Below are 18,425 nucleotides of genomic sequence, written 5' to 3'. Positions count from 1 at the left end.
AAATCTTCACGGTTTGTTTGATGAGTTCTCCCACTTCCTAAAGACTAGCAGAGCTTTGAAATTAGTAGGCCCTCAAACTTATACTAAACGAGGCAACATAGCTGCTTTCTCCTTGAGATCAACCTTTGTCCTTCTAATTATATAAATATAGAAATATGCTAATTCAACTCATTCTCCCAAACACACATACAATTTTATAATCATGAGAAATTTTGGATGCCATTAAGTATGGAATTTTCTCCTGTGAGCATCTTAGGAATTAGGATACAATTTTTATTCTTGGTACTTGAACAACTAATTAATAAGTGTTTTCAAATCCTAAAAATGCAAATACAAGCACTCAAAGCTTTAAGTACTGTCCAAGTTATAACTGAATCTTAAGTCCATTAGAATACAGATTCTTCCTATTTTAATTACTATGTGCCTTCCAGTGGGATGACAGGAGCATCGCTGGTATAAACTGCTTTAGGAAGCTTGAAGGTGACCCTAACCTCTTACTATTTAGCAGGTGCCATGCAGACTGACTGGTTCATCCACATAAACGAGCTTTACCTGTGAAGGACCGAATTTCAGCTCTCAGTTTCAGCACAATGCTTTTATAGGGACATTGATTCAATGATCTAGCCTGGTGCTTGCACGTATTTCATTTCCAAGCATTTTCGTTCACTTTAAAACAAGGAAATACAGTATTACATTTGATCATTATCTACGCCATGTATATTTTTCAAATTCAGGACTGCAATCCATTAACGTGTGGGCCATGAAATCAGCTTAGTAAATGGTAACCGGAACTCTTCAAAGGAGTGAAAATGAGAAGAGCTCATAGAACTTAAGTATTGCTCAGCGCATCTTTAATTCAGTTATGTCTGTGTACGTACAGAGTTAACCTACAAAATGTATTTCTTACTATAGAAACAACTGAAGAAGCACAGAGTGACATTACACAGTGACATGACTATTTCAAATAGTTAATCTATAAGTGCACGTGGATGTCTGAGGGGACCCCCAAGTTCTGGTTCCACAACTCACAGCCTGTGTGAGCCTGGGCAGATTCCTTAACTTCTGTGCCTATAATTATCTGCAATTATAACACAGATAGACATTTATATATAATGGGGACAATAACAGTACCTATCTTATAAGGTTGTTGGGAGGGATAGATAAGTTATTTAAATAAACTGTTTAGAAGGGTACCAGACCCACAGTAAGTATTTGCTACTATTCATATTAACACTTCAACAAAGGTTATCAGATGTCCCCGAAACTCCTAACATGCTACTTAAATATAACAACAAAAAACTTCTCAGGGGGAAATGTCAAAGCTAGCGTGTAAGTCAAAATGAAGTAAAGTAATGTTGCCCGAAAATTTCACAATACGCTTGGACAACGTAACACCAGGGGTACTTTCCAAATTCCCACCAAAGTGGGCCCATCATCAGAAGACAGGGAACCTTGTATTCTGACGCACCTGGGGATCCAGACAGAAGCAGTTGTAAAAGTTCAGATTTTCTTTGAAATTTCATTCGTTCTTAAAGTTCATCTGGATCTTTCATTCCACCACCAAATACACGTAATAGAATGCCCTAAAATACCACCTTGGAAACCGTTTCTCACCCTAGTTAGTGGGTGAGCTGCTGTTTTATCGAATCCACTGAGGTTGGAAGCCTGCTGCGGCGGAGCTCTCCCTGCACACCAGCATCCCAGCATCTCTCTCCTGTCTTGGTGCTGCAGCATCATCAGGACCCAGCCTAACAACAGACAGGCAGATACAGACAGCAAGTCGTTTTCACTCCTGAGATGACCGGGATGTTGGTGGTACAGGAAACATCTTCAGGCCACCGAGGGTGGAAATCTAGACACGGACCTTCAGCTGGGGAGACAGAATGACATGTCACATGCAGATGACCGGTCTCTCCCACTCCTGGTGATGCTGCTGCTTCAGGAAAGGATGCACTGTTCTACCACACATGCTGTCACTTTCGTTTCAATGAAATGTTTCAACTCACAGTTCCCACAATTCTGTTCAACTAATGTGCAGATTTCCCTCCTGTGTGGCCACAGTTTGCCCTGTAAGTTGGTGAGTGCTAGACCTTTAAGTAATATCTGCTAACTCAGCAGATTTTGAAAGTTACCACGTCACTAAGTGAACAAGATCCTTCATCTAATCTGGGTTTTCAAGGCTTTTCATTACTTTTTTTTTTTCCACTAATACAAATAAATTATCTTAAGTTCAAAAATTCTGACCAGGGGACTTCCCTGGTGGCGCAGTGGTTAAGAATCCGCCTGCCAATCCAGGGGACACGGGTTCGAGCCCTGGTCCGGGAAGATCCCACATGCCGCGGAGCAACTAAGCCCGTGCGCCACAACTACTGAGCCTGCGCTCTAGAGCCCACGAGCTACAACTACTGAAGCCCGCGCACCTAGAGCCCACGTGCTCCGCAACACAGAGCAGCGCCGCTCGCCGCAACTAGAGAAAGCCTGCGCGCAGCAACGAAGACCCAATGCAGCCCAAACCAAATAAAATTAAAAAAAAATTCTGACCGGCAGCTCCCTCTAGCTACGTGAATTTTCAAGACACTGCCCACTTCACTACAAATTGGTTCAAAAAGAATAAACAGTCCCACTTCTACACTCCATCTGATTTGGAGCTTTCACGTTTTGAATACAGTTCACCGATTTATTCACCTTACCGAAGGTACGAGAGTAATCTGGCGGCACAGGCGCCTGGATAGTGCTTCTGGCCACGTGGGGTCGTGAAGAGCCAGAGGCACCTACCGCTGCTGGGGGTCGGCACCCAGCCCCACCCCGTGCACACGTGCACTGCGGACTTGATAAAAAGCATCCCGTTGAAAATGTCCTTACTGGCTACGACAACAGCAAGTAGTCAAGAGACTTATAAATACCCGGGAAAGGGTATGAGGAGGTGCAGAGCACACAAAAGTGTGTTTGAACCTGGGCTTTAGCACCTATCAAGGATAAACAGATTAAATTCAGCCTCTCAATTCTTTGAGTGTGTCTTCTGAGTTCATGAAAATGTACCATTTGATAACCTCCAATAAGGGAGGTATTTTCTTTTTTGGGGGGCAGGGGCAGTGGTGGTTAAAAACTCGTGCTCCCCGCTCTGACTGAGCACAATCCGGCCACACCTATAACACGGGAAAGAGTCTGGTAAAACCTGTAACGGCCTCACCTAAGAAAATGATTTTGAAACTGACCTGAGCTTCTAGCATTTTTCACTTGTGGTTTTTTTCTGAACTGGTTCTAGTCATGATGTTTCTTTTTAGTTGCAAAAACTTGTGGTGAATTTCCTTCATAATCCGCACAACTTGTTTTTATGGTCACTATAAAAGTAGTGGCTTTTTAGGTTACTGTTTAGGGGCAGAAAAAGCAGCTCATTTCACTTCCACAATAATTAAGCCTCATATTTTAAATAAGAATAAAGAACGTCCTACGTACTGAGATTGCTACAGATTTCTATCAATATACTACTTGCGACTGGGGCAGTAGCATCATCTTTACAGTCAAGCTCAAGTTTGGTGGGAGAAGCCTCAGAGAAATGTCTGGCAAAATTCTTGATTTCACATAATTTACTTCATTAACTTGTGTATATTTTCTCAAGCAAGGTTTTCAAGCTTACGCTTCAAACAGCTTACTTTGAAAACCATCAAATCATGCTCCCAGTTGAAAATATAGTATTTTTTCAAAGAACATCAAAATCACAAAATGCAGATTTCCTCCACAGTTTAACAAGAACTCACTTCTATAAAAAATGGGCACTTTAGAAGACTTGAGCTTCACAAACATGATCCAATTTTTACAATAAAATTTAGACGTCAAAACTTTGCAAATAAATCAACTTCTGCAAAGTACTACTGTATAAATGCAACGAACTATAGAAAGCAGCACATTTAGGACTAATTGCTTTCAGATCACACACCCCGAGTATGCACTTACACTCAGTCTACACTAGACTGCCAACAAAACACACAAATCTGCCTCTGCATTTTGGGGGGAAAACCCTCTTTTTAATGTAAAACTGCTGCCAAGGGAGTCATCTGAATGTGTTTTAAAATCATTTTTTACAACTATTAAGGGAATCCACTGTCCTAGTTAGACACACACTCACTCACCTATAAATCTACCATAAAAAGCAACAGTGGATATTCATCTTACACCACATCCATACTTTCAGAATTAAACGGTGTTAACATACGGTTTGTTGGTTAGAACCTTGAATTCTTTTTTTTTTTTTTTTTTTTTTTTGCGGTACGCGGGCCTCTCACTGCTGTGGCCTCTCCCGTTGCAGAGCCCAGGCTCCGGACGCGCAGGCTCAGCGGCCATGGCTCACGGGCCCAGCCGCTCCGCGGCATGTGGGATCTTCCCGGACCGGGTCACGAACCCGCGTCCCCTGCATCGGCAGACGGACTCTCAACCACTGCGCCACCAGGGAAGCCCAGAACCTTGAATTCGTTAATCATAGACTGTTTCCATAAATCAGCCTATCAAAAGAAAATTTCTCATTTATAATTTATTATAGCTTAAATCTCAAAATTAACAGAACTTCCCCAAAATGGTTTGCTTTACTGAAATCTCATTGTTATGGGTAGAAGGTTGGAAGAACGAGGACACGACAAAGAGCCGGCACCCACACCAGCCACTTTAAGTGAGAAGTGCCGCAGATCAGCACTGAGCACACAGCCCGCCCAACTTTCAGTATTTTCTGAGCTTAAGGGGATGAGATGGGACGTGTAGTGAAGGGCTGGCGAGGACGGAGAGCGGAGCCCACTCCTGCCTGTCGTGGTGACGCCAACACCCGCTGGGGGCAGACTCTGCAGTCAGGGAGCCATGACAAATCCTAAACACAAGGCAACAGGAGCTGGTGACAGAACCCAACAAGGGAGGGATGAAGACAGGGCATTTTGAAGGAGGAACTAATAATACTCGGTAGTCACTATGGAACATCACAGTCTCGGAGAGAAGGCTAGAAACAGAGAAGCTGGATGTGGCTTGGAGAGCAAATGAGATCAGTCTGGGGAGGTTGTGATGGTGGGGAGGGCAGGTGGGCCACGGGGAAGCCCTGCGGGCAGGCAGAGAGGCCACTGGGGCTCAGCTGGAAGGCAACCAGCTACCAGCGAGAACAGTCAGAACCGCTCCGGCCAAAACAGAACTGAAAAACCGCACAGCAAAGTGGACTAGAACAGAGAATCAGGTCCCAGAGGTACCTCCTGCACGTCCATTTAGAGAAGACGACATAACCGAAGAGCAAAGTATTCCCCACAGAAGCTAAGGCCAAGAGATGACTCAAGAAAAAAGGATGAGAACCTGGTCCAGAAGCTTGGAAAACTCTGCATGTTACATCCCCTCCTTACAGGGGCCAAAACGCTCTAGAAAACGGTCCTGGTTACACTTTGCAAACGTATCACGTGAACGGTGTTCACACTCTGGAAATCACTGAGCCCGAGACATTCAGGGGAACCCACTTAAAATAACAGGAAAGAATCTAACAGAACCTGAACGAGGAGAAGCCAAGTCTGAGTTTCAAGGGACTGAAGTGCTCTGAAAACTCTGGCAGTTTAGACTTTAAAATTTTTGAAACATCTTTGCAGTTAATGTTACCAACCAGCATTTCCCAGGTTTAAAAAGTACTTTCAACGTACGGCACCTCCAAGAAAATGTGAACCACGCGTGCTGTCATCCTGCTGTTTGTTGGTCCTCAGTAGTGAGGACGGATTAATGCTGGTCCATGTGCTTAAAACAATTTCTTAGAGACTTCCTGTGATAGCATTTAGGGTTTCTATTTAGACCAGGAATAAACTGAAGCAGGAACCATTTCTAGACAACTACACGTCTAACTCCGTACTCATGAGGATCCCGATCTCCGCGGCACTTCCCACACTGCTCCCCAGAACACGGGCGTTTGCGGATGCTCATCGACGCTCCACTGAAGAGGGAAGAAGCGAACGCAGCCGTTCACTCCAGACCACGCCTCTACTGCATGGCACGCCATTTTTCACATTTCTGATTCTAAAGTCAGTATGTGCTCTACAAAACAAAACATACTCTTTAACATGGTGGTAGGGTTTTCTTCCCCCAAAGGCTATTATTAAACTAAGGGTACACCTTACACACATACACAAGTACATACACACAAATATCCTGTAAGATACACATTCTCTGTAAAATAGATGTCTCCCTATAAGACCCTCAATGCACATTAACATATTAAAAGCCCCCCAACATGCAACCTAGCATTTCCTAAATGTACTTCCTCACAGATCTTCCCTTCCACTCCAGTATCTTACACGTCACAGAACACAGGTGGGCAAATACTGCTCTAGGCAAATCAAAAATTACTGAAAATGCAGGGAATGGTAAAGCTGAGCTCCTTTATTATAAAAATAATAGTGACTAAACAAAGCTTCATAATGTCAAGTGATGACAGGTGTTACAGGCTTCACCATAAATGCCCCAGTTAAACTGCAGACATTCAAAAACAGAACACACAACATCCTGCACAGGACAAAGGCGCCAACACACGGGACACTTGCAGAGGTACCACTGAGGAGGAGCGGCGGCAAAACTGCTCATCGGGCCAAGCGTCTTCAGCACCCCTAAGCCCTCCCTTCTGACTTCTGGGTCCCCTGTGGGTAGACATTAATCACCCTCTGGTTTCAGGAGTCTCTATCTGAAGACTGACTAGTGAACCATTCCTGCACCGAGTGTCCAAGGCTACCTTCACCCTGGGACTTCTGTCCAAAATGAGGCATTTATTTGCAAGAAGCAGAAAGCTGAGGGGGAACAGCTCCAAAGCCACCAAAGTGGATTCAGCCCAGTCTCTGGCACATTCTAAGTGCTGAGGAATAGTGGTTATTACTACAGGCAAGATGATTCTATAAGACAGGAGAAGTCAGAAGAAATCACTCTTGGACTTTTTTCTTCTCCACCCTCCCCCAAACTGAAGTCCCCTAGTTCCCAAAGACAAACTCAGGGCTCGGGGAGGGAAAAGGCCTCCAGCCTTCATGCCTGGGCCTCCAGCTGGGACTGAAGTCTGCAGTCTCCTGTTTCTCAGCCTCATCCACGATTTCAAACCTTTCCTTCTAGTCTGACCAGAGCAGGCCTCCCTCCCCACTGCAGGAAGGGGGCTCTGAGCTCCCTGGCTTTTCTCCCACATCCTGACTTACGGAAGCTGCGCAGGCACACTTAACTATGTTAGCTAATAGGGGACACGTTCTGTGCACCTGTTTCTCAGATGGCCAAAAGTATCCCTAATTTGTGTCATTTAGAATACGTTTCTTAAATCAACAGTAACATTTCAATGTTCCAGGCTACAGCACAAAATGTGTCAAAAGAATTTTTCTAATTTTTAGCAAATTTACATTCTTAGGCATGATGACGACAGGTTTAAACATCCATCTACTATTGCCAGGAGTTGTAAAGATAGCAAAAAAGGACAGGAAGTTCACAGCATCTCTAAGAAAAGGAAACTTCCACACTGAAGACCATTCACTAGTACGTAATCCACTGCTGTAATTCAACAAGATAACAAAACATAAATGAGGTTCATGAGATTAAGACAGTTTCATGGAGGGTGTGAAACTTGCAGGGGCCTAAAGCAGCTGAAGGATTAAGATGGGGGGATGGGAAGATGAGCTGCAAGGAGAACCTGAGGGCTGAGAGTCAGATATTTACCCTACGTGTCAACACACCTGGCAAGGGACCTGCAAATAAAGCAAACACCACAGTGATTCCAGCACTGAACTGAGTGAGCAGAAACATCTCGCTCGGAAGCAGGCTCACTGCTTCTATTGTCTTTTGTCTTCATAAGCTAACCCACCGCATTATAAATACATGTGTGCTGGAGAAAGTTGGATGAAAAAATAAAAACCAAAAGAATAAACTAAAAATAACCCATAATTCCACTATTCAGAGATAATCACTAAAAACATTTTGGCTTATTATCCTGTAAAAAATGTACACACACACTAAAAAGAAAAATTTAAGCATTACATATACTGTCTTACAGCACGTTTTTGTCTCACTGAATACAGAATTACAGAAATGCAAAGATTTATCTAAAAAGGCTGAGATCATAATCCTTAATAGCAAAACCTGAAAACAAATGTTCAATAAGAAAGCATTGAATAGTGTACCCATGACAGAATATTAATCAGTCATTTTTTATATTTTCTTAAACTAAATCCTTAAAAGTAGATTAGCTATTTCTAAGTGTATAAATACATATATATATTTTTTTTACATAGTGCTCTCAGAAAAATCATTCTTTTTCAGGCAATGAATGAATGGACTCATTTCTCCATACCCTCACCAGAAGTGGCTTATTTTTCAATCTATGCCCAAGTTTTTAAAAACAGTATCTCACTGATTTACTTTTCCAAGAGTACTGCTAGTAAAGCTGAAATTTTTGTCTTGTTTCTGGATCCTTCTTTTAAAAATTACCAGTTTGCTCATTTTTTTCCCCCACGGGGGAGGGGAGGGCATCATCTTTACCTTAGTTTTTATAAGCCCTCTTTTTATAGTAAGCAAAGTAAATTTACTTGTTAAGTTACAATATCTCTTTCAGTTTGTCATTTCTTTTTAATTCTGTTTAAGGCATTTTAACCTGCAGAAGTTTAATTATTCTAAAGTAATGAAAAGAGCCTTTTCCTTTACAGTTTCTACTTTTGGTGTTATGCTGAGAGGGTTCCTCCATCCTGAGATCATTTGTATTATCTTTTGGTTCTTAAAAACTTCGGTGGGGGGCTTCCCTGGTGGCGCAGTGGTTAAGAATCCGCCTGCCAATGCAGGGGACATGGGTTAGAGCCCTGGTCTGGGAAGATCCCACCTGCCGCGGAGCAACTAAGCCCGTGCGCCGCAACTACTGAGCCTGCGCTCTAGAGCCCGCGCGCCTAGAGCCTGTGCTCTGCAACAAGAGAAGCCACAACAATGAGAAGCCTGCGCACTGCAATGAAGACCCAATGCAGCCAAAAATAAATAAATAAATTTATTGAAAAGATAAAAACTTGGGTGGGGGGGATATTTTAAAAACACACAAGTTCATCATCCTAAAATTACAACCACCTTTACTACTTCATAAATATTTTCACTAGTACATACACATTTTAAGCACACATTTCATACAATCTGTTTTCCAAACTATTTTCTGACATAGGCCTTTTTAAAAAAGCGTAGCTTGTTAGATATGAACAGTCTTAAATGGTCTCATAAATTTAAGGCCAGTGAGTCACATCACACCAACTTAACAATAGTCCCGAAGTTCCAGAACTGCTCCTTTCTATCCCATCAGTGCCCAATTACTCCCCTTCAATGTCCCCCAGTTACTAAAAGACCGAGAAGAATAAGCTCATTCTTGGTAGGCAACCCAGTTCTGCATAATGAATTCGGTCCTAATTATCAATGATAAGATACCAATCTTGAAAGCATTTCAATTTTGCTCTATTCTCCTCTTCCACCTTCATATAAATTAGACACTTTGGGAGCATCCCGTTAAAAGCTGGAGCCCTGGAGTCTCCCTGTCATGTTTTAACCCAGGCCTCACCACTCACGAGGCCTGATCTTAACCACCCAAAGCCTCAGCCGCTTCCTCGACGCCGTCAGAGGACTGAACAACAGCACCACACTCTGCGGGGCCCGATCAAGATTTTAAGTGGGTCGATGATCGTGAACAAAGTGTGAGTTACATGAGTTGCAGCAGGTAGCGCAACGGCACAGGCACAAGGTCTCGGCCCTACAGGAGGTCTGTCTATTCCAAAGGAACCACAAGTCTAGTCCAGGGTTAACTGCTAGGACAGTGACCTGGGTGGGGCCTCACGGGGCCGCAGGGAAGGCTCCCACCCTGGATGGAGCATCAGGACCTGAGAGGAGCCTTTCCAAGGCAGCAGGAGTCTGTCGGGCGACAGGAAGGGGACACAATACTCGAGACCGCGGGAGAGCATGAGGAAAGGGCAGCAAAGCCAATTCTGGGAACAGGCGCTGCAGTGATGGGGAAGCTGCCAGGAGACTCTGCTCACTTGATCCCAGAGTCCCAAGGGAAAACATTTAAATGACCAACAAGCCTAGGCTTCACAACCCTGCTTCTCAAACACGAATAAGATTACGCTTTATAGGATGGTTCCTCAAATGTTGTTAACGTTAGAAGCTATGGCAATTCGCATGGAACCCAGACTTTGAGGGCCTGAAGAAAACTTAAGAGTCAATTAAAAACCATCTCACTTTATAAATGAGGAAATAGAGGCTCAGCAAAGTTAAGTTCAAACCAGATCCCATGTCTTCTCTCCCAAGCAACATCTTCTATACCTAAGCAAAAATACATGAATAAATTACACACACATCTCTTTCAGAAGCTATATCCCTGTGAATAAAAAATTTAAAAGCCATCAAATATAATTCTGTTTATAGTGTGCATTATTAAATGGACACATTATAAACAAAGAGCTTAAATCTTTAGTAATAAACCTAAGGTTTTATTTAAATTTGATTTACTCCTCATTTCATGTTCACGTCTCAGTTTTGAAAGGCAAATGAAAGAAGAGAATTTGTTGAGAAACTACCTGATATCCCTCCCCCCAAAGAAACAAACAAAAAAGCAAGGTAAACTTTTCATTGGTCCTTAAAAATGGTACATTCTTTTCTCCAGGCATACCTGAAAGACAAGCCCAAAATTCAGCCAATGGTCCCCAAAAGACATCTTATTCCAGACTCAACTGCTGAGGTAGAAAGCCCATGGCCTTGGAACCTTTGCAGGGCTGAAACAGCGAGGAATAAAACACAAACACGCTCCTGTGTTTTGGGCGGCCCTAATTTTCAACTTGAAGGATGGCAAGTAACTACTCCTCAATCTAAACCACATTCCTTTGACCTTTCCTTGCTGAAAGAAAGGCATACTATGCCTGCTGGGAAAACTGGGTGTGAACTTCTGATAAAAGGCCCTCAAGGACCCAAGAAAGGTCTCTCCTGTGAGAAAGGTCACTCGGGCTCTATTACCACCACTGCATTTGCATCATCTCTCCAACAGGGAAGAGCCTTAACTCACCAAACGATTTCACTTCAAAGGTAAGGCTGAAACATTTAACCTGAGGGGAAAGACCTCAATCTTGTTTAAAAACACACACACAGATTTTAGAAATCTACCCTAAAACTAGCTTTGAAACAACAAAAAAAGCAAATTAAAGTTTCACAACTTGTTTTCTTGGCACTTTCCTGGATTGCCATAGCTGAAGAAAACCTGCGCAGTTTTTCTGTCGGGGCACTGTGTTAGTTTCTGGGGTGCTGTAATAACAATTATAATTAAGCTTGCGTTCTTACGCAATGGAAGTGCAGTGACTGCTTCTGTAGCCAAAATCGGAGGTGGTCAAACACTCGGTGTGAGTTAGAATTATTCCAAATTTATTCACTCAAAAAAACAACTGAGGTACCCATGACAAAGTTCTATGCTATTTACTTTGGGGATGCAAAAATACAGAAGGAGTATGTCCTGCCTTCAAGCAATTCAGTCAGAAAAGTATGGGAAGTAAGGCTGCACTGGCAACCCAGACTAAGTTAATTATCTCTACAAGGTAATATTCAGCAACAGGCAAAGGAGTCGACCGGGCGGTAATATCTAAGCAAACTGCAGAATCAGCCCAGGCATTCACTGGGCTGTTAGTTCCCCGAGGTGGTGGGCGGTAAAAAAAGGGGGTGTGCCAGCAAGGACCTGAGCCGGTGGCCCTAAGACACAGAGGATACTACAAATCGGTGAGAAACCCTACTACTACAGCTAAAGGTGTTTTTTGGTTTTTGTGGGGTTTTTTGTAACATAAGTTTTTAAAAGATGACTCCAATGACAAAAAAAGTTAAAGATTTTTAGACAGTATTTCAGCCACCCCTCTCCAGCTTAATAAGCACTCTGTCTCGAAACCTCCAAAAACGGGCATAATAGAGTTAAAGCAAGCCAGTCTGTTCGCATGCTTCGGAATTTGAAATGCGATGCCCATGGAAAGCAACAAATAGAACGTTGAAGTAAATTTTTTTTCTAATATCCAAGAACACTTAGATCAAGAAAACGTCATATCCAATTTTTTTTTAGACGAAATATTGCTGCTTTTTAAACAACATTCCCTATTTTGCTACACAACCCACAAACGCTCCAGGATTTCGGAAAATTGGGTACACAGAGTGGCCACAAAATGAAGTGTTAACCTTACAACTGCACACGCTTTTGCAGCGTGTTACGATATGCCGAGGTCCTAGAAGCTGGGGTCGTAAAGTGAATTTAGTTCCCTTCTGTGACTCCGACGAGTGCATTTCCAAAACTGCGAGACTACTCCATTCCTAACTTGGACTGTTTTAATGCCCCTACGGGGAAGGGCAATTACACAGAGCAAATAAATACCTGAGTTAACTGCAATTCCCCATCTGCACCCTCACCACTAACCCCAACTGCGAACTATGAGCAACAACAGGGATCCAATCGGAAAAGAGGATCCTATTTTTGGCAGAGAGCTCGTTAAAGGGAGAAAACCCCGAACTTTGGAGGATTAGTCTCAAGAAATGCTCACCAATCGTTTCTCCCCGAACCAGCACTCGGCCTACAGCACACCCGGGCGGAGGCTGGGGTGCGCGGGGCGACCCCTGCACGCGGGCGGCGGCCGTCGCCCTGGTTACCTGCGGGGTCAGCGCGCGCTCCCGCCGGGCGCGGGACCGGGGGCGCGCCAAGGCGGCGGAGCAGGCCGGGCCCGACTCGCGGGCGCTCGGCCGGCGCCGGGGGGCCCCGTCCGGCCGCCGCACTGGCATCCCTGCGCGCCTCCCCGGCCCGCTCCCCCAAGAGAACAGGGCAAAGGGGCGACTATTACCCAGTAATAGCGCCCCGCACAGTCGCAACAATGCGGGCGAGGAACCCGGGAGCCGCGGGCAGGGAACCGGAAAGCAGAGAGCCCGGCTCCGCGGCTCCTTCAGCGCGCGAGCCCAGTACTTTACTTGAGAGAACGAGTCCGGGGCAAGCGACGCTCGGGGGAGAAGTGATCCCGAGGGGGCGAGGGAGAGAGGGCACGGGTCCGGGCGCCCCGCGGGGGTCGCCGCCCGAGGAGAGGCGAGGTTCGCACGCCCGGCCACCCGAGGCCGCCCGCCGGCCCGGCTCCGCGGTCCGAGCCCGGTTGCGCTGGGAAAGGGGCGGGCGCCATGAATCGGGCTTTTTCCCAGTGCGTAGTCCGGGCCTGGCCGCCCCGTGCCCGCGACCGGGGCCGCGGCCCGGCCAGGCCCGAACCGGCCGGGGTGACTCAGGGCCGGGCCGCGCGCTCCCCTCCCGCCCCCGGCGCCCTCCGCCCACGAGTACCCCGGCCCAGCCGCCATTCCTCCCAGCCGCGACTCGGCGGCTCAGGCCTCGCCCGGCGCCTGGGCTCGGCCGCCGCGGCCCCAGTCACTGCGACACCGCGGCTCCGGGCCGGGCCTGCGCCGCCGACTCTCCTCGGCCCCGGCGCCGTCGACACTCACCCGCATTTCCCGGGTGCCTAAATGGCTCCGGCGACGTCTCCACCTGGTCGCTGGGCCCGGCCCCGGTTAAATCCCCGTCCCGCCAAGGTCTCGCCGCGTCCCTCAGCCGCCGGGGCTGCCCCGCCTGGAGCTGCGTGCGACACGGCTCCCGCCTCCTCCTCCTCCCGGCCCGCCCGCCCGCCGGCCCTCCTCCCGCCGCCGCCGCCGCCGCCTGCACCACGCAACCTCCGCCCTCTAGCCTTTCCTCCGCCGCTCCCCGCCCTCCCGGCCTCACCGGCTACGGCTCCCGTGGGGGAGAAGCTGGTGGGGGAGGGCCGGAACGCACCGCCATCGGCGTCCGGGGCGGGGGAACCGGGAAACCGTCGCCGCCATCTCCCCACCAGCCCGCGGCGCGGGAGGGGCCCGGAAACCTCCCGCCCGCCGCGGCCCCGGTTCCCGGTCCCCCAGCGCCACCGAGGACCCGCTCGCGGGGCTGTTCTCTACCTGAAAGCCCGCGGCCCCTGGCCCCGAACCCCGGCGCCCTCCCCGGCCGGGCGCAGCGGATCCTCCTCCAGGTTTTACAGCCTCCCTCTCCTAGAGGCCGCCTCTAAGGACCCGGCTTCCCGCCACTTCGGGCCGAACGAGGAGGGGTCACCTTCTTAGGTCGGGGCAGCAGCCTGGGGAGCAACTGCCCCAAGACACCCCGGAGGAGGGGGTCTTACACACCCACTCCTCCCCCACTCCTGCGCGCACACACGTGCACCCGGTGGATCTGCCTCCCCGGCTGGGAGAATAACCAAAAGCCATATCCCGACCGGCTGATAAAGTCTGAGATGGGCGAGTGGCCCTGAAAAGCAGGTACAGGCTAGAGATAAACGCGTCGTCCATTCTCGAGCCCCAGAACACCTGCGGGCCTCGGCGATACGCACCTGAAAGCCCGAGCTCCTCGGCGCCTCTCTCCCTCTGTTTCTTTAAAATCAAACCAAAACTAGCTTCCCTCTTCAAACTCTTTAACCGACTCTTTCTAAGGCAAATGTTGACAAAGATTCCCTTTACCATTAATCTCTGTAAAGACAAATCAAAAACTGAAGATTTTACATATATGGATGGGATGAGGTGTGACTATAGGATTGTTTTCACGTGGGGTCTGGAGTAGTTAATCGCATTCAGGTGAAATTAACTCACAATTGGGTACTTGAAATACAAATTTTGGCAGCACAAATAGCCACCTGGCTTCCTAGGGTCGCACAGGTGAGAAGCGTGGACTTGGAGGGGCTTCTGCCTTCATACCCGTGGTCCATGAACAAGCGTGGAAGGATTTCAGATTACCTGGGCAACAAACTTGATGAATGTTAACTTCCTGTTTTGCTCCAAACTAAAACATTAAGTATCACCTTGGGGTGGAAATCCTAGGCCCAGAGCAGAGGGCTACCCCCATAGTCCTCTCTTTCCTGAGGAATATGGGTTTCTCTTAGAAGAAATATCCCACTAGTAGTAGATGTGGTTCCTCATATTAAAAAGTGGTCTTTTGTCAGCATCTGTTAAGTATCTTTAAAAATATGGCATTTGTCTATACTTGTCACCGAAGTATGTGATCTCAGTCTGTGTGAGGATTTTTAGATTCTTGGTTTATACCCTGTACTTCTAAATATTCAAAAGAAACTTGGATGCATTTAACTTTTTTGTGGGCACATGGTAAGACTGAAGGTACAAATGGAAGGCTTGTCCCTGCAGACAATGCTTTCCACTGTAGGTATATGGCTTCTCTTAGATCCTTACTTCTTCCCTGTGCTTTCCTCAGACAAGGTATCTCATCTCCAGTTTCCCTTAATCTGCCCTCTCCCATCTCATCATTCAATATGGTCTCCTTGCCTGTGACTTCCCAGAGCTAATACATGAGCTGAGTGGGTCAGCTTTCTCTTTACTGTTTTTTTCTTCCAACCTCTCTTTTTCCTTAACAGAAGGATTTAGTCCACCTATACCATCCTCCTCACTTCTCATTACCTCAATTCCTGGTTCTTAACTTCCTTCTAGCCTTTGCCCTCCACTCATCTGCACTATTATTCTTAGCTCTTAGACTATGACATTGACTTTTTTAAAAAACAAATTTATTTATTTATTTATTTTTGGCAGTGTTGGGTCTTCATTGCTGCGCACAGGCTTTCTCCAGTTGCAGTGAGCGGGGGCTGCTCTTCATTGCAGTGCGCAGGTTTCTCATTGCGGTGGCTTCTCTTGTTACGGAGCATGGGCTCTAGGCACGTGGGCTTCAGTAGTTGTGGCACGCGGGCTCAGTAGTTGTGGCTCATGGGCTCTAGATTGCAGGCTCAGTAGTTGTGGTGCACAGGCTTAGTTGCTCCATGGCATGTGGGATCTTCCTGGGCCAGGGCTCGAACCCGTGTCCCCTGCAGCGGCAGGTGGATTCTTAACCACTGCGCCACCAGGGAAGTCCCCTATGCCATTGACTTTTATGTCCACTTCACAACCGGTTGCATCTATACCACTTGTACTCTGGGCAGGTAAGCTTGCCTCCAACCTAATGAACCAAGGCCATCTATTCTCTTTCCACATCAAAACATTCTTCCTCCATCTTTCTCCCCCATCTCAGCAAAATTGATGTTGTCCCCCTTTCAGATGACCCAAAGTTTGGAGGGGTAATTAACTTGTTAGATGTTAGAATCAAAATTCAGAAAAAAAAAATTCAACATAGACTAGAATATTAGGCCAAAACCAATGAAATAAAATAGAACTTTACAAGTCTAAAACAATATGACGAAGTTCAAAAAGCCCGTGTTTTAGATTTAGGTAGACCTTGGTTTATATTCAAACTCAAACCACCATCTTTTGCTCTGGTTAAGCCAACTGTTATATGGGCATTAAAATACCTACCTCATAAGGTGAAGGGTAATTCCTTGTAATTCCAGCATACTTCCTGAAACAGCAAGAGTTAGTTCCCTTTCTCTCCTCATCTTCCATACAGTGGAGATCAAGTGACTGCCCTATTTCGTTGTTGATAACACTGACATTTTCCAAGTCATATGGGCCTGAAAACTCAAAATACTGACCCACGGACCTTGCATCTCAGAGCCAGTCACCATCCCAGAGAACTCCTCTGTCTATTTTGGCTCAATCTGTGGGGGCATTCGTTACCATCATCACACCCACTTTCCAAAGAAAAACCCAAGACTCAGAGATACTAGGCAATTTGCTCCAAATCTCTCAGCTTGATCAGTGGCATAACCTGATCCAGTGACTCCCAAGTCCGGGTACATCCACTCCTTTACTGTGATGTCTTCCCACACCTGTATTGTCCCTTTAACCTTCTGAATGGTTTTCCTGGTTCTCTTCTCTGCTATATCCTTCCAGCCTGTGCAGTGACTGACCGCCGATGGTTTTTCCAAACTGATACCGTCATCACTGAATCGTTGTCCTCTCAGACTTTTCAGTGGCTCCTCATTGTTTATAGGGTTCAATCCAAACTCTGACCTGGCACCTAAGGTTGACCATAATCTTGTCCTAACTTACTTTTCCAAATTTATCTCCAGCCATTTCCCCAAAGGAACTCTCAACTTCATCCCATCCTGCTAAGTCTACTGTTGGCCCACAAATACCAGCCTTCAATCACCATTTATGAATACTTGCTTCTGTTTGTTCCCCGAACAAACAGAAGTGGTCCGTCCTCCTTTCCTACATCTGCACATCGTCCTCCCGCTTTCATATCCAGCTCACATCCACTTTCAGGAAGCCTACTTTGCACCTTCTACGCAGGCTTTGGTGATCTCTCCCTGACTGCCAACCTCTCACATATGCCTTTAAACTACGTGGTCTGTGCCTTGGTCAGGCACTATTTCCTGACGTTCCCCAGGTCCCTCGGCATTGAGCCGGAAGAACACTGAAGAGGTTCAAAATTGTTTACTAATCAAATTTGAAAGGATACTATGTCTCTTGACCAGCAATATGAGCTATTGTTTCTAAGACCTGAGTAAGGAACTAGCTATCCAGTGCAAAGTTAATTCATTTAATGAGAGAGTTCCCAAACCTGTCTTTGCTTCAGAATCACCTGGGGATTTGAATACTGATTCCAGGGCCCATTCCAGGCCTACTGAATCAAAATTGGGTGGGAAGGGGAAGGGAGGAAATTTGAAACTGCCAGAGTTTATATCCTGGCTTTACTACGTATTATCTGAGTAACTTTGAACAAGCTACTTAACCTCTCTGGGCCTTCCCCTATGAAACGGTGATGATAATAGTATCTCATATGAGGTTGTTATAAATTAAATACTTAACAAACATGACCGATGATGATGGTGATGATGATATAATTATCCAGGGCCAATCTGGTGACCTGAGTTTGGGAACCACTGATTTAATGAACTACTCTTTCCTCTCAAAGTTTCAAATGTCATGGTCTTAAAACTTCCGGTATTAGCATTATGACATATCACGTAAGTCTTATTTGTCTTGAAATAGTGTACTTCAAGGAAGGGGAGCTAAGTAAACAGATTTTTCTATTACATTAGTTTATTTAATCCAAATCATGAAATACACTTTATGCATGATTAAAAAAACAACAACTAGTTTCTCTTAGGAAAAGAACTACCCATTTACTATATAACTAAATAGAGTAATCCAACCAACTTAACATTCAAAGGAAGCAATCAGAAAAGAGATGAAATAATACGTGATTTCTTCTACTTAGGACAATGAGTCGTAAGTTCTTTTTGAAGAAGCAGGTTTTTAATCTTCTACTTTAATTCATTAGAAAAAAGTTCATAGCTCAGTTTAGTCCATCAAATGCCAAACAGTATTTTAATGATATTAAATGTAAGCAGCCTTAAAAATAGGAAGCAGAAATTTACTCAACCAAAGTCACAAAGTAAATATGTCTGAATGGGGAACACAGACCGGGTAGCCCCACCTTCTCAACTCTTGACGTATAAATGGCCTAGACAAACAAATACACA

General features: G+C 45.9%; 1 protein-coding gene across 1 annotated transcript in view; it reads right to left on the bottom strand.

Annotated features, from left to right (window-relative positions):
• CUL1 (cullin 1) overlaps positions 1-13,683 on the bottom strand; it is a 107,147-nt gene extending 93,464 nt beyond the window's left edge. Inside the window, exon 1 of the mRNA XM_082847040.1 lies at positions 13,486-13,683. The gene's annotated coding sequence lies outside the window, so the exon portion shown is untranslated. The remainder of the gene's footprint in view (positions 1-13,485) is intronic.
• Between the last annotated feature and the right edge of the window lie 4,742 nt (positions 13,684-18,425).

The sequence above is a fragment of the Leucopleurus acutus genome, assembly GCF_964270905.1.
Source record: "Leucopleurus acutus genome assembly, chromosome: 9".
Lineage (NCBI taxonomy): Eukaryota > Metazoa > Chordata > Mammalia > Artiodactyla > Delphinidae > Leucopleurus > Leucopleurus acutus.
The sequence above is the reverse complement of the archived record's forward strand: the minus strand, read 5'-3'. Positions and strand labels throughout refer to the sequence as shown.